Raw genomic sequence first — 12,045 nt, 5'->3', positions numbered from 1 at the left:
CTGGATGAATCACAAGCTGGAATCAAGATTTCGGGGAAAAATATCAACAACCTCAGATAAGCAGATGCTACCACTCTAAAGGCAGAAAGTGAAGAGGAACCAAAGAGCCTCTTGATGAAAGTGAAAGAGGAGTGTGAACAAGCTGGCTTAAAACTCAAAAGTCAGAAAACTAAGATCATGCCATCCAGTTCCATCACTTCACAGCAAATAGAAGGGGAAGAAATGGAAGCAGTGACAGATTTAATTTTCTTGGGCTCCAAAATCACTGCGAACAGTGACTGCAGCCACATAATTAAACATTTGCTCCTTGCAAGAAAAGCTATGACAAACCTAGACAGCATATTAAAAAACAGAGACATCATTTTGCCAATCAAAGTCTGTATAGTCAAAACCATAGCTTTTCCAGTAGTCATGTATGGATGTGAGAGTTGGACCGTAAAAAAGGCTGAGGGCTGAAAAATTGATGCTTTTGAACTGTGGTGTTGGAGAAGACTCTTGAGAGTCCCTTGGACAGCAAGGAGATCAAACCAGTCAATCCTAAAGGAAATCAGTCCTGAATATTCATTGGAAGGACTGATACTGAAACTGAAGCTCCAATACTTTGGCCACCTGATGCGGCCAAGAGCCAACTCATTAGAAAATACCCTGATGCTAGGAAAGATTGAAGGCAGGAGGAGAAGGGGAAGACAGAGGATGAGATGGTTGGATGGCATCACTGGCTCAATGGACATGAGTTTGAGCAAGCTCAAAGAGGTGGTGAAGGACAGGGAAGCCTGGCGTGCTGCAGTCCATGGGGTCACAAAGAGTTGGACATGACTGATCGACTGAACAACAGTTAATCAATCAAGGGCTCTGAACCACTCCCCACACACCCATGCACACACCCCAGTGTGCTAATAAGGAAGAGAAGTTAGGACACCTGCCCAAGGTCACACAGTGCCAACAGGACACAGGTCTTCCTGAAGGACTGGGGTGACTCCTCAAACTGAAGCTCTGTTCCATCAAAGTGCTAGCAAGGTTTTTATTCAGAATTGTTAAAGGGGATCCAGGAATCAGTAAACGAACTCTTTCTGGATTCTTCTATGACACTCTTGGTTTCAGATACATTAATTCATTGTCAGATCAAGATCAGCAAGCAGTGACTAACTGAATAGGTGGTGCCTGGGCTTCCTCTTCTGTGAAGGGGCAATGGTAATGCCATTGCTGGCTCACAGGTTGGAAGAGGTCATAACTCCCAACCTAGTGAGTGTCCAGCAGATGAGAGCCCAGTGGGTGTGAAGGGTGACGTCATTATTGGCATCTTGCAGGCCAGAGCCAGCCCAGAGGACAGCTCTGCTGCAGAGGTTATGATACCGTGGAGGGCCCTGTGGGGCTCCTGGGCACAGGACCTTCCGGTGTCCCCCATGTCTTTGATTATAGGGAACACCCTTCATTCAGCCTCCATGACCTTCCCTGAGTTCTGATGGGCAGATTCAAGCAGTTGTTAATCAGCGAAGGGAGGGAATGGGAGCGGGGGAGAAACAGTCAAGAGCAGCCTTGGGGTAAGATCTTGTTTCCCCATCAAAGGATACACACAACAATGTCTTTGAGCTGTTTTGCAGATACTGAAACCCCCTCCAGGTATGTGTGTGCTCAGTCAAATTCAAGTCTTATCAACCCCAAGGACTGTAGCCCACAAGGCTCTTCTGTCCTTGAAATTTTTCAGGCAAGAATAATGAAGTAGGTTCCCATTCCCCACTCCAGGGGAATCATCCCAACCCAGGGATCAAACCTGCATTTCTTGCATCTCCTGCATTGGCAGGCGGATTCTTCACCACTGTGCCACCTGGGAAGCCCTCATACTACACTTGATCTTAGCCAAAAGGTCAAGAAGGGATGGGAGAAGTTAACGATTAATGATGGTATACTGCCCACAAGTATGTAGATGACTCCACCCTTAAGGCAGGAAGGGAAGAGGAACTAAAAAGCCTCTTGATGAAAGTGAAAGAGGAAAGCGAAAAAGCTGGCTTAAAACTCAACATTTAAAAAATGAAGATCACGGCATCCGGTCCCATCACTTCATGGCAAATAGATGGGGAAACAATGGAAATAGTGAAAGACTTCATTTTCTTGGGCTCCAAAATCACTGCAGATGGTGACTGCAGCCATGAAATTAAAAGACGCTTGTTCCTTGGAAGAAAAGCTATAATCAACCTAGACAGCATATTAAAAAGCAGAGACATTACTTTGCTGACAAAGTCCATCTAGTCAAAGCTATGTTTTTCTCAGTAATCATGTATGGATTTGAGAGTTGGACCATAAAGAAAGCTGAGTGCCAAAGAACTGATGGTTTTGAACTGTGGTGTTAGAGAAGACCCTTGAGAGTCCCTTGGACTGCAGGGAGATACAACCTGTCAATCCTAAAGAAAATCAGTCCTGAATATTCATTGGAAGGACTGATGCTCAAACTAAAGCTCCAATACTTTGGCCACCTGATGCGAAGAACTGACTCATTGGAAAAGACCCTGATGCTGGGAAGGATTGAAGGCAGGAGGAGAAGGGGATGACAGAGGATGAGATGGTTGGATGGCATCACTGATTCAATGGACATGAGTTTGAGCAAGCTCCGGGAGTTGGTAAATGACAGGGAAGCCTGGCGTGCTGCTGTCCATGGGGTTCCAAAGAGTCGGACGTGACTGAGCAACTGAACTAACTGCCCACAAGGATGTAGACCCTCGACCAGTTGGATCTGAAGATGGATAATGCAGACTCCTGCTGACCTCACCACCAACCCATCAGAAGAGTGTAGCTGATCACACCCTCTTAGAACAATTTCTATAAAACTTGTTACTATCTTCCCCAAGTGGGGACATTTAGTTTAAGGGGCATGAGCCCACCATGTCCCCCTTTGCCTGGCAATGCAATAAAGTTATCCTTTTCTACTTCACCCAAAACCCTGTCCCTGAGATTTGATTCAGCACGGGTGCACAGAGAAGCTGAGCTTGCCGCATCACTTAACACCAGCTACTGCGGGGTCTTTGGGAGTGGGAGTTCCGCTCCATGTCTCCCACCACTCCAGTCACCCAGGACTGTTTAGGGCTCACCTTGAGCACCCCCTTTGGGGGGACCACTCTCTACCAGCTCCCAGTGCTCCCAACAACCCTAATGGCTCAGAGAGTAAAGAATTTGTCTGCAATGTGGGAGCCCTGGGTTCGATCCCTGGGTTGGGAAGATCCCCTGGAGAAGGGAATGACAACCCGCTCCAGTATTCTTGCCTAAAGAATTCTGTATTTGGGCTTCCCTGGTGGCTCAGATGATAAAGAATTTGCCTGCAATGCAGTAGCGCTGTGTTCGATCCCTGGGTTTGGAAGATCCCTGGAGAAGGGAATGGCTACCCACTGCAGTATTCCAGACTGGAGAATTCCATGGACAGAGGTTGCAGAGTCAGACAGGACTGAGCAAACTTCACTTTCACTTTTCAAGGGTACTCTTAACAGAGAAGTGAGAAATGCAAAGCTCCTTGGGATTCAAATCTCCAGGAATTCCATGATCTCAACCGCTGCAACACACCAACCCCCTTTCTGCCCCCAGCAGCCTTCCTGGGGCTCTCCGGTCCCATTGAGGCCCCGCCTCTCAACATCTGAGCTCTGCTGCCAAGTTCAGGGCTCACTGCCCAACAGAGGAAGCACTCGGGGGTGGGGCGGGGAGGGGGACGGGGCCCCACAAAGCAGATGCACCACGGAAAAAAAGGAAAGGAAGGAAGGAGGGAAGGAAGGGAGGGAGGGGAGAGAGAATGAACAATTTGGGAAATAATTTTATTTTTATAACAAAAATTAATCAAAGCACTTTGCCTCCATGATCTTCCTTCCCTAACCTAATCATGAGAAAAAACCCCAGTGGACAGATATTTCAGAAGCTGAGAGGTCGTTCTCAAAACTGCCAAGGTCATCAAAAATGAGGAAACTCTGAGAAACTGCAGCACAGAGGAGCCCAAGGAGATAGGAAAACCAAGAATTCCCTGGCAGTCCAGTGGTTAGGTCTCCGCACTTTTACTGCCAAGGACCCAGGTTCGGTCCCTGGTCGGGGAACTAAGGTCCCATAAACTGCAAAGTGCACAGCGTGGCCAAAAAAAAAAAAACAAGCCAAACGTGTGGTGTCCTGGATGAGACCCTGGGATAGAAAAGATAAAAAGAAAAGATAAAAACTGATATATTAGGTATTGCTGCTGCTGCTAAATTGCTTCAGTCGTGTCCAACTCTGTGCGACCCCATAGACAGCAGCCCACCAGGCTCCCCCGTCCCTGGGATTCTCCAGGCAAGAACACTGGAGTGGGTTGCCATTTCCTTCTCCAATGCAGGAAAGTGAAAAGTGAAAGTGAAGTCGCTCAGTCGTGTCGGACTCTTAGTGACCTCATGGACTGCAGCCCACCAGGCTCCTCCGATCATGGGATTTTCCAGGCAAGAGTACTGGAGTTGGGTGCCATTGCCTTCTCCTATATTAGGTATTAGATATCAGGTAAAACTAAGGAAATCTGCTAATGTATCAGTGTTGGTTCATTACTGATGAACAAATGTAACAAATGCACCTCATATGTACAGAAAAATATAAGGTGCTAACGGGGGAAAACAGGATGCAAGCATAAATGAAATTCTCTCTATGATCTTATTCTTTGTTAACATACAGTTTCTAAAATAAAAAGGTTATTTAAAAATTAGTCCAGGACATCCCTGATGGTCCAGTGGTTAAGAATCCACCTTCCAATGCAAGTGACGCGGTTCAATCAGTGGTTGGGGAACTAAGATTCCTCATGCCATGGGGCAACTGGGCCGAAGTGGCACAACTACTGAGCCCCGACGCTCTGGAGCCTGCTCGCCACAGCTGGAGAGAAGCGCACTTGCTACAGTGAAAACCCCGCGTGCCGCAACAGCGCCATCCCACCCACAGCTCTCGCATCGCCCCGCTCGGTCCTCAGCCCAGCTGCAGAAATTCTCCAGGGTTCTCCCGTCCTACTCGTCTTTGCCTGAATTTCTTCTCTCACCTCCACCACAATGCCCCATGCCAGGGCCCAGCCTCATGCACAGATGGCCAGAGACCACTGCCCCGTAAGGCTGGTCTAGATAGGATTTTGGCCAGAGGCAGAAGGAAGCTAATTGTGGTTCTGGAGAAGACTCTTGAGAGCACCTTGGACTGCAAGGAGACCTAACCAGTCAATCCTAAAGGAAATCAACCCTGAATATTCATTGGTAGAACTGATGCTTGAAGCTGAAGCTCTAATACTTTGGCCACCTGATGCGAAGAGCCAATTCATTAGAAAAGACCCTGATGCTGGGAAAGATTGAAGGTATGAGAAGGGAGTGGCAAAGGATAGATGGTTGGATGGCATCACTGACTCAATTGACATGAGTTTTAGGAAACTCTGGGATATAGTGAAGGACAGGGAAGCCTGGTGTGCTGCAGTCCATGGGGTCACAAAGAGTTGGACACAATTTAGTGACTGAACAACAAATAGGGAGGTTGTGGCCAGGTGGTCAGGGGATCAGGGCCGCTTCTGGCCAGTGGACAGCTGTGTCTTATTGTCTCATCCCCAGCAGAGGCCCTGGCCTCCCTGACAGGAGCTCTGCAGTTTGTGCCCTGCCCTGGCAGGCCTTTGATACCTGCATAATCCTTTCTGCTGAGGAGGCCAGCTATGGGGTGTGAAGAGGGGCCGGTGAGCTGGAAGAGGCCTTGGGAACAGCTCTGCTGGACACCCAGAGACCCTGGGAGGAGTGAACTGGTGCCCTGGGCCCTCAAAAACCAGCGTCACTCAGGCAGGCTGTCAGCCCATGGGTGGGGCCGCGCCCCGGGGCTCCGAACTGAGTTCACTGGGACCAAGGGCTTAGATGTGATTCCAAACTGTTTGGATAACTGACTGACCCTCACTCCTGGGCCAAGGGAACTTGGGCTCTGGCAGACCTGAGCAGTGAGAGTGAGAAGGTGTGAGCAGACCCATCAGGGGCTGTTTACCTCTCCACTGTCTGAAGCCAGTGTCTGTTTGTTTAAACTTCAGGAGGTCTCTTGCGGGTTCATCTGCGTCTCTGCTGCAGCTGGAAACTTGAATTTCACAAGTATGTGTGAATTACACCCATCTTATCTGTCTTGCCTGAAAGTAGAGCAGTTCGGGCTTTAGACAGTCCACAGGCATTCAACAAATATTGTTTGTACTGAGGGAGACCCCAGAGGTGTCACCAAGCCTCTGGGACATGCCCTCGCCATTTTGCCATCTCGGTTGGAGGGGGGGTTTGCTCAGGCCCTGATGGGTAGTCTTTAGGGGCTCTCAGCTGAAAGAATATGGGCCCCCTGCCCTGGCATTGGTAATAGAGTATCCAGCAATTCCAGGTAAAGAATCTGCCTGCAATGCAGGAGACTCAGGTTTGATCTCTGGGTGGGGAAGATCCCCTGGAGAAGGAAATGGCTAACCCACTCCAGTATTCTTGCCTGGACAATTCCATGGACAGAGGAGCCTGGCAGGCTACAGTCCATGGGGTCACTAAGAGTCGGACACGACTGAGCAACAAAGCAGCAGCAGCCAACTCTGAGGATTTATCCAGGCGTCTACTTTGACTAATTTAAATATATGTATATATATATATATAAATATATCTTTAACTGATGCTGAAGCTGAAGCTCCATTACTTTGTTCACCTGATGCGAAGAGCTGACTCATGGGAAACAACCCCCGTTGCTGGGAAAGATGGAAGGCAACAGGAGAAGGGGGCAGCAGAGGATGAGATGGTTAGAAAGCACCAGCGACTCAGTGGCCATCAGTTTGAGCAAGCTCCAGGAGATAGTGAAGGACAGAGGAGCCTGGCTGGCTTGCTGCAGTCCATGGGATGACAAGAGTCAGACACGACTTAGCGACTGAACAATGACGACGATACACATATGGATTTGGTGGCATCAGGTCTTTGTTGCGGCTTGCGGGATCTTTTGTTGCGGTGCTCTGGCTTCTCTCTAGTTGCAGCGTGTGGGCTCCAGAGCACACAGGCTTAGTTCCAGGGTGCAGGTTTGTTGCCCCGCGGCATGTGGGATCTCAGCTCCCTGACCAGAGATCGAACCTGCGTCCCCTGCCTTGGAAGTTGGATTTTTAACCACTGGACCAAAGGGCACTCCCTGAACCCCCTTTGGGGCGTCTGCTCCAGTCACATAAGCTGCCTGAGACTCGCAGACAAGCCTGCCCCATTGCCCTACCTCCTTCCTCCCCTCCCTTAGAGACGGCTTCCGCTCCAGTCCCCCAGGTGCAGGGGCCACTGCAGAGGGTCGCATGTCCTAGGCAGGGAGCAGCTTCTCACAGCAGAGGCCCCATTCTGCTGCTGGCCTGTGGCTGCAGCCCCTGCAAACCCACCGTCCATCCCACCACAATTGCTACAGGAGCTCAAGTTACCTTGGTCCCCTGGCTGAGCTCTCGCTCTTTCTCTCAGAAGGAAGCAGAACTTCAGTTTAGCAGCATTGCCTCATGCCTACCCTGGAGAACCTCAAGAGGAAAGTAAGCTTGAGCTGGGCAGTTGGAAGTAGCTCCAGAAGATCACCCCACCAGGCTCAGCTTTGTGGGTGCGTCACCTCAGCACCCACAGAGCCACAGCGTCACCCCAGGCACAGCTAAGCTGCGAAGGCTCAGGGCTTCATCCCAGGGATTGGTGTCTTCAGACTTGTCACAAAACTATGAGCTTTGAGGCCCCAGCTGGGCCCCTGAGAGCACGCTGCTGCTGGCCCCTTGCCTGAAACTTGACATCCCTATGCACAGCATTGATCAGAGGACAGTGGACTTCTGGGTGGTGGGGCATGGGGTCGTTTTCCAGCTGCTAGCTGTAGTGCCTGTGTGTCAACTGCAACCTGCTGAAACTTGCACGGAGTGGGTGGGTGGCAGGCAACTGTGGTTACTGGGCCTGGAGGGGGCAGGTGCCTTTAGCCTGCATGCTGGGTGGACGGAAGCTGGTAGGCAGGACGGAGCGGGTATATGGCGGGGGAGGACAGGGAGCAGGGCCTGCTTTTCCGGAGGAGGACTCAGACCACACTGCCCTCCTGCTTCCCGAGTCCTCCTCCCCTCCCAGGCTGCTGTCACACCCTGTGTGGCAGCTGTCACCTCCTTCTGGCATTTGTTGTGGCCTTTTTGATCTCCTCCACTTGTCTGTGGTTCTGTTTAAGAGAGAGGCCAGGCAGGGCCTTCCTTGGTCTTTGCAAACTTCGTGCATGCTGGGGGTGTGACGATTACCCCCCCGTTGGCCTCCTCAGTCACATCACGTGACATGTCTCATCCCCCAGCCTATAGCCGTGCCTGGCACCCAGGGAACGCTCCTCACAATGCCCTACACTCCACCCATGCCTGATCATCGCCCTGTAGCCATCGAAGCAGCCACCTGCCCTCTGAGAACTTCATTTTACCTCACTTGTCCTTCACCACACACTCAGCCATCTGTGTGTTAACAGAGCAGGAGCATGCTCACTTATGTTTTTCATTTTTTTCGCTGCACTGGCTTGAAACACATAGAACCTTTAGTTGAGGGATGTGAGATCTTTCTTCAGTTGCAGCCCGTGGGATCTAGTTCCCTGACCAGAGACAGCACCCAGGCCCCCTGCATTGAGTCTGGACTCTCAGCCACTGGACCACGAGGGAAGCCCTGGTTGTATGTTTAAATAATCCTTCTGGAAAGTGTTGTGTTAGTTGCTAAGTCGTGTCCGACTCTTTGCAACCCCATGGACTGTAGCCCGCCAGTCTCCTCTGTCTATGGGATTTCCCAGGCAAGAATACTGGAGTGGGTTGCCATTCTCTTCTCCAGGAGAACTTCCTGACCCAGGGATTGAACCCATGTCTCCCGCACTGGCAGGCAGAGTCTACCACTGTGCCACCTGGTTGGTACATCCTTCTGGGGAGGCTGGCCTGGGGAACATGGGCCCGGGAACCCTGTCATCTGGGTTCAAACCCTAGTTCTGTCTGTTCAAGCCGTGTGACCTTAGGTAAGACCAAGTGCTTGTCCCTCAGTCTCCAAAGCAGAGTAAATGTCACACCTCCTCACCAGGAGTTTAGGATCAGCGTGAAGACTGGAACAGGGCTGGGCCCTCAGTACAGGTGAATGGTTTAGAGAGCATCTCTAGCAGCTGGTGGGGACCCAGCTGCAGGCACCGGGGTTGGGGGGGCCCTCTGGGAACAGGGGGTCTGGTGATATGCTACTGCCCTCGGGCCTCCACTCACTCTCCATCAGAGCCCAGCGGGTGCCTCCAGCCAGGCTCCTCTTGGGGTGGGACCCTGGTGCGGGTTTTCTCTCCAGAGGACGTGCCTTGACACACCTGCAGATCCCTGCAGCCCCTCGTGCATAGAAAGCCTTAGTGAAGGACATTGTTCGAGTCTGATGACACTTTCTTTTGGGAATTGACAGCTCTCCTCAGGTGCCTCCTGTCCTAGTTTTCTCTCACCTAGAACTTTCTCTCCACTGCATTCCGCAGCCCTAGACCGGGCACCCGCCCACAGCCCCTGGGCAGTCCCCATTCTGTACCTCTGCCCTGGGGGCTGCCCAGGCTGCGAACTGCACACGAGAGGGCAGTGAAAGTGCCAGGGGGCCCACCGCCCCTAGAGGCAGCCCTCAGCCAATGACAGGGGGCAGCCGGTGGATAAATGACACTGTGAGGCCTGGGCTACCGTCTCCCACAGGCCGCAGCCAGGCTGAGCTCAGTGGCCCTCTGCGGTAGCTTTTTTGTTGCTGTTGTTTTTTAATTTCTCTGTGGCTGCACTGGGCCTCTGGCTGCACACCTGTTTTCTCCAGTTGCAACAGTGGGAGCTACTCTTCGCTGCGATGTGCGGGCTTCTCATTGCCATGCCTTCTCTTGTTGCAGAGCACAGGCTCTAGGGCATGCCACCTCAGTAGCCCCACAGCTCCATTCAGTCACTCAGTCGTGTCCGACTGTGCGACCCCATGGACTGCAGCACGCCAGGCCTCCCTGTCCATCACCAACTCCTGGAGTTTACACAGACTCATGTCCATTGTGTCGGTGATGCCATCTAACCATCTCATCCTCTGTCGTCCCCTTCTCCTCCCACCTTCAATCTTTCCCAGCATCAGGGTCTTTTCAAATGAGTCAACTCTACACATCTGGTGGCCAAAGTATTGGAGTTTCAGCTTCAGCATCAGTCCTTCCAATGAATATTCAGGACTGATTTTCTTTAGGATGGACTAGTTGGATGTCCTTGCAGTCCAAGGGACTCTCAAGAGTCTTCTCCAACACCACAGTTCAAAAGTATCTATTCTTCAGTGCTCAGCTTTCTTTATAGTCCAATTCTCACATCCATACATGACCACTAGAAAAACCATAGCTTTGACTAAACAGACCTTTGTTGACAAAGCAATGCCTCTGCTTTTTAATATGCTGTCTAGGTTGATCATAACTTTTCTTCCAAGGAGTAAGCATCTTTTAATTTCATGGCTGCAGTCACCATCTGCAGTGATTTTGGAGCCCAGAAAAATAAAATCTGACACTGTTTCTACTGTCTCCCCATCTATTTCCCATGAAGTGATGGGACCGGATGCCATGATCTTAGTTTTCTGGATGTTGAGTTTTAAGCCAGTTTTTTCACTCTCCTCTTTCACTTTCATCAAGAGACTCTTTAGTTCTTCACTTTCTGCCATAAGGGTGGTGTCATCTGTATATTTGAGGTTTTGATATTTCTCCCAGCAAACTTGATTCCAGCTTGTGCTTCCTCCAGCTCAGCGTTTCTCATGATGTACTCTGCATATAAGCTAAATAAGCAGGGTGACAATACATAGCCTTGACATACTCCTTTCCCGATTAGGAACCAGTCTGTTGTTCCATGTCCAGTTCTAGTCTGTTGCATACAGATTTCTCAAGAGGCAGGTCAGGTGGTCTGGTATTCCCATCTCTTTCAGAATTTTCCAGTTTGTTGTGATCCACACAATCAAAGACTTTGGCATAGTCAATAAAGCAGAAGTAGATGTTTTTCTGGAACTCTCTTGCTTTTTTGATGATCCAACAGATGTTGGCAATTTGATCTCTGGTTCCTCTGCCTTTTCTAAAACCAGCTTGAACATCTGGAAGTTCACAGTTCATGTACTGTTGAAGTCTGGCTTGGAGAATTTTGAGAATTACTTTGCTAGTGTGTGAGATGAGTGTAATTGTGCAGTAGTTTGAGCAGTCTTTGGCATTGCCTTTCTTTGGGATTGGAATGAAAACTGACCTTTTCCAGTCTTGAGGCTGCTGCTGAGTTTTCCAAATTTGCTGGCATACAGAGTGCAACCCTTTCACAGTATCATCTTTCAGGATTTGAAATAGCTCAGCTGGAATTCTATCACCTCCACTAGCTTTGTTCCTAGTGATGCTTCCTAAGGCCCCACTTGACTTCACATTCCAGGATGTCTGCCTCTAGGTGATCATACCATTGTGATTATCTGGGTCATGAAGATCTTTTTTGCATTGTTCTTCTGTGTATTCTTGCCACTTCTTCTTAATATCTTCTGCTTCTGTTAGGTCCATGCCATTTCTCTCCTTTATTTTGCCCATCTTTGCATGAAATGTTCCCTGCTACTGCTACTGCTAAGTTGCTTCAGTCGTGTCCGACTCTGTGTGACCCCATAGACGGCAGCCCAACAGGCTCCCTCGTCCCTGGGATTCTCCAGGCAAGAACACTGGAGTGGGTTTCCATTTCCTTCTCCAATGCATGAAAGTGAAAAGTGAAAATGAAGTCGCTCAGTCGTGTCCGACTCCCAGCGACCCCATGGACTGCAGCCCACCAGGCTCCTCCATCCATGGGGTTTTCCAGGCAAGAGTACTGGAGTGGGGTGCCATTGCCTTCTCCAGAAATGTTCCCTAGGTATCTCTAATTTTCTTGAAGAGATCTCTAGTCTTTTCCATTCTATTGCTTTCCTCTATTTCTTTGCATTAATCACTGAGGAAGCCTTTCTTATCTCTCCTTGCTATTCTTTGGAAATCTGCATTCAAATGGGTATATCTTTCCTTTTCTCCTTTGCCTTTCACTTCTCTTGTTTTCATAGCTATTTGTAAGACCTCCTCAGACAACCATTT

Source organism: Capricornis sumatraensis, chromosome 8 (assembly GCF_032405125.1).
Source record: "Capricornis sumatraensis isolate serow.1 chromosome 8, serow.2, whole genome shotgun sequence".
NCBI lineage: Eukaryota > Metazoa > Chordata > Mammalia > Artiodactyla > Bovidae > Capricornis > Capricornis sumatraensis.
Note: the sequence above shows the minus strand (reverse complement) of the source record.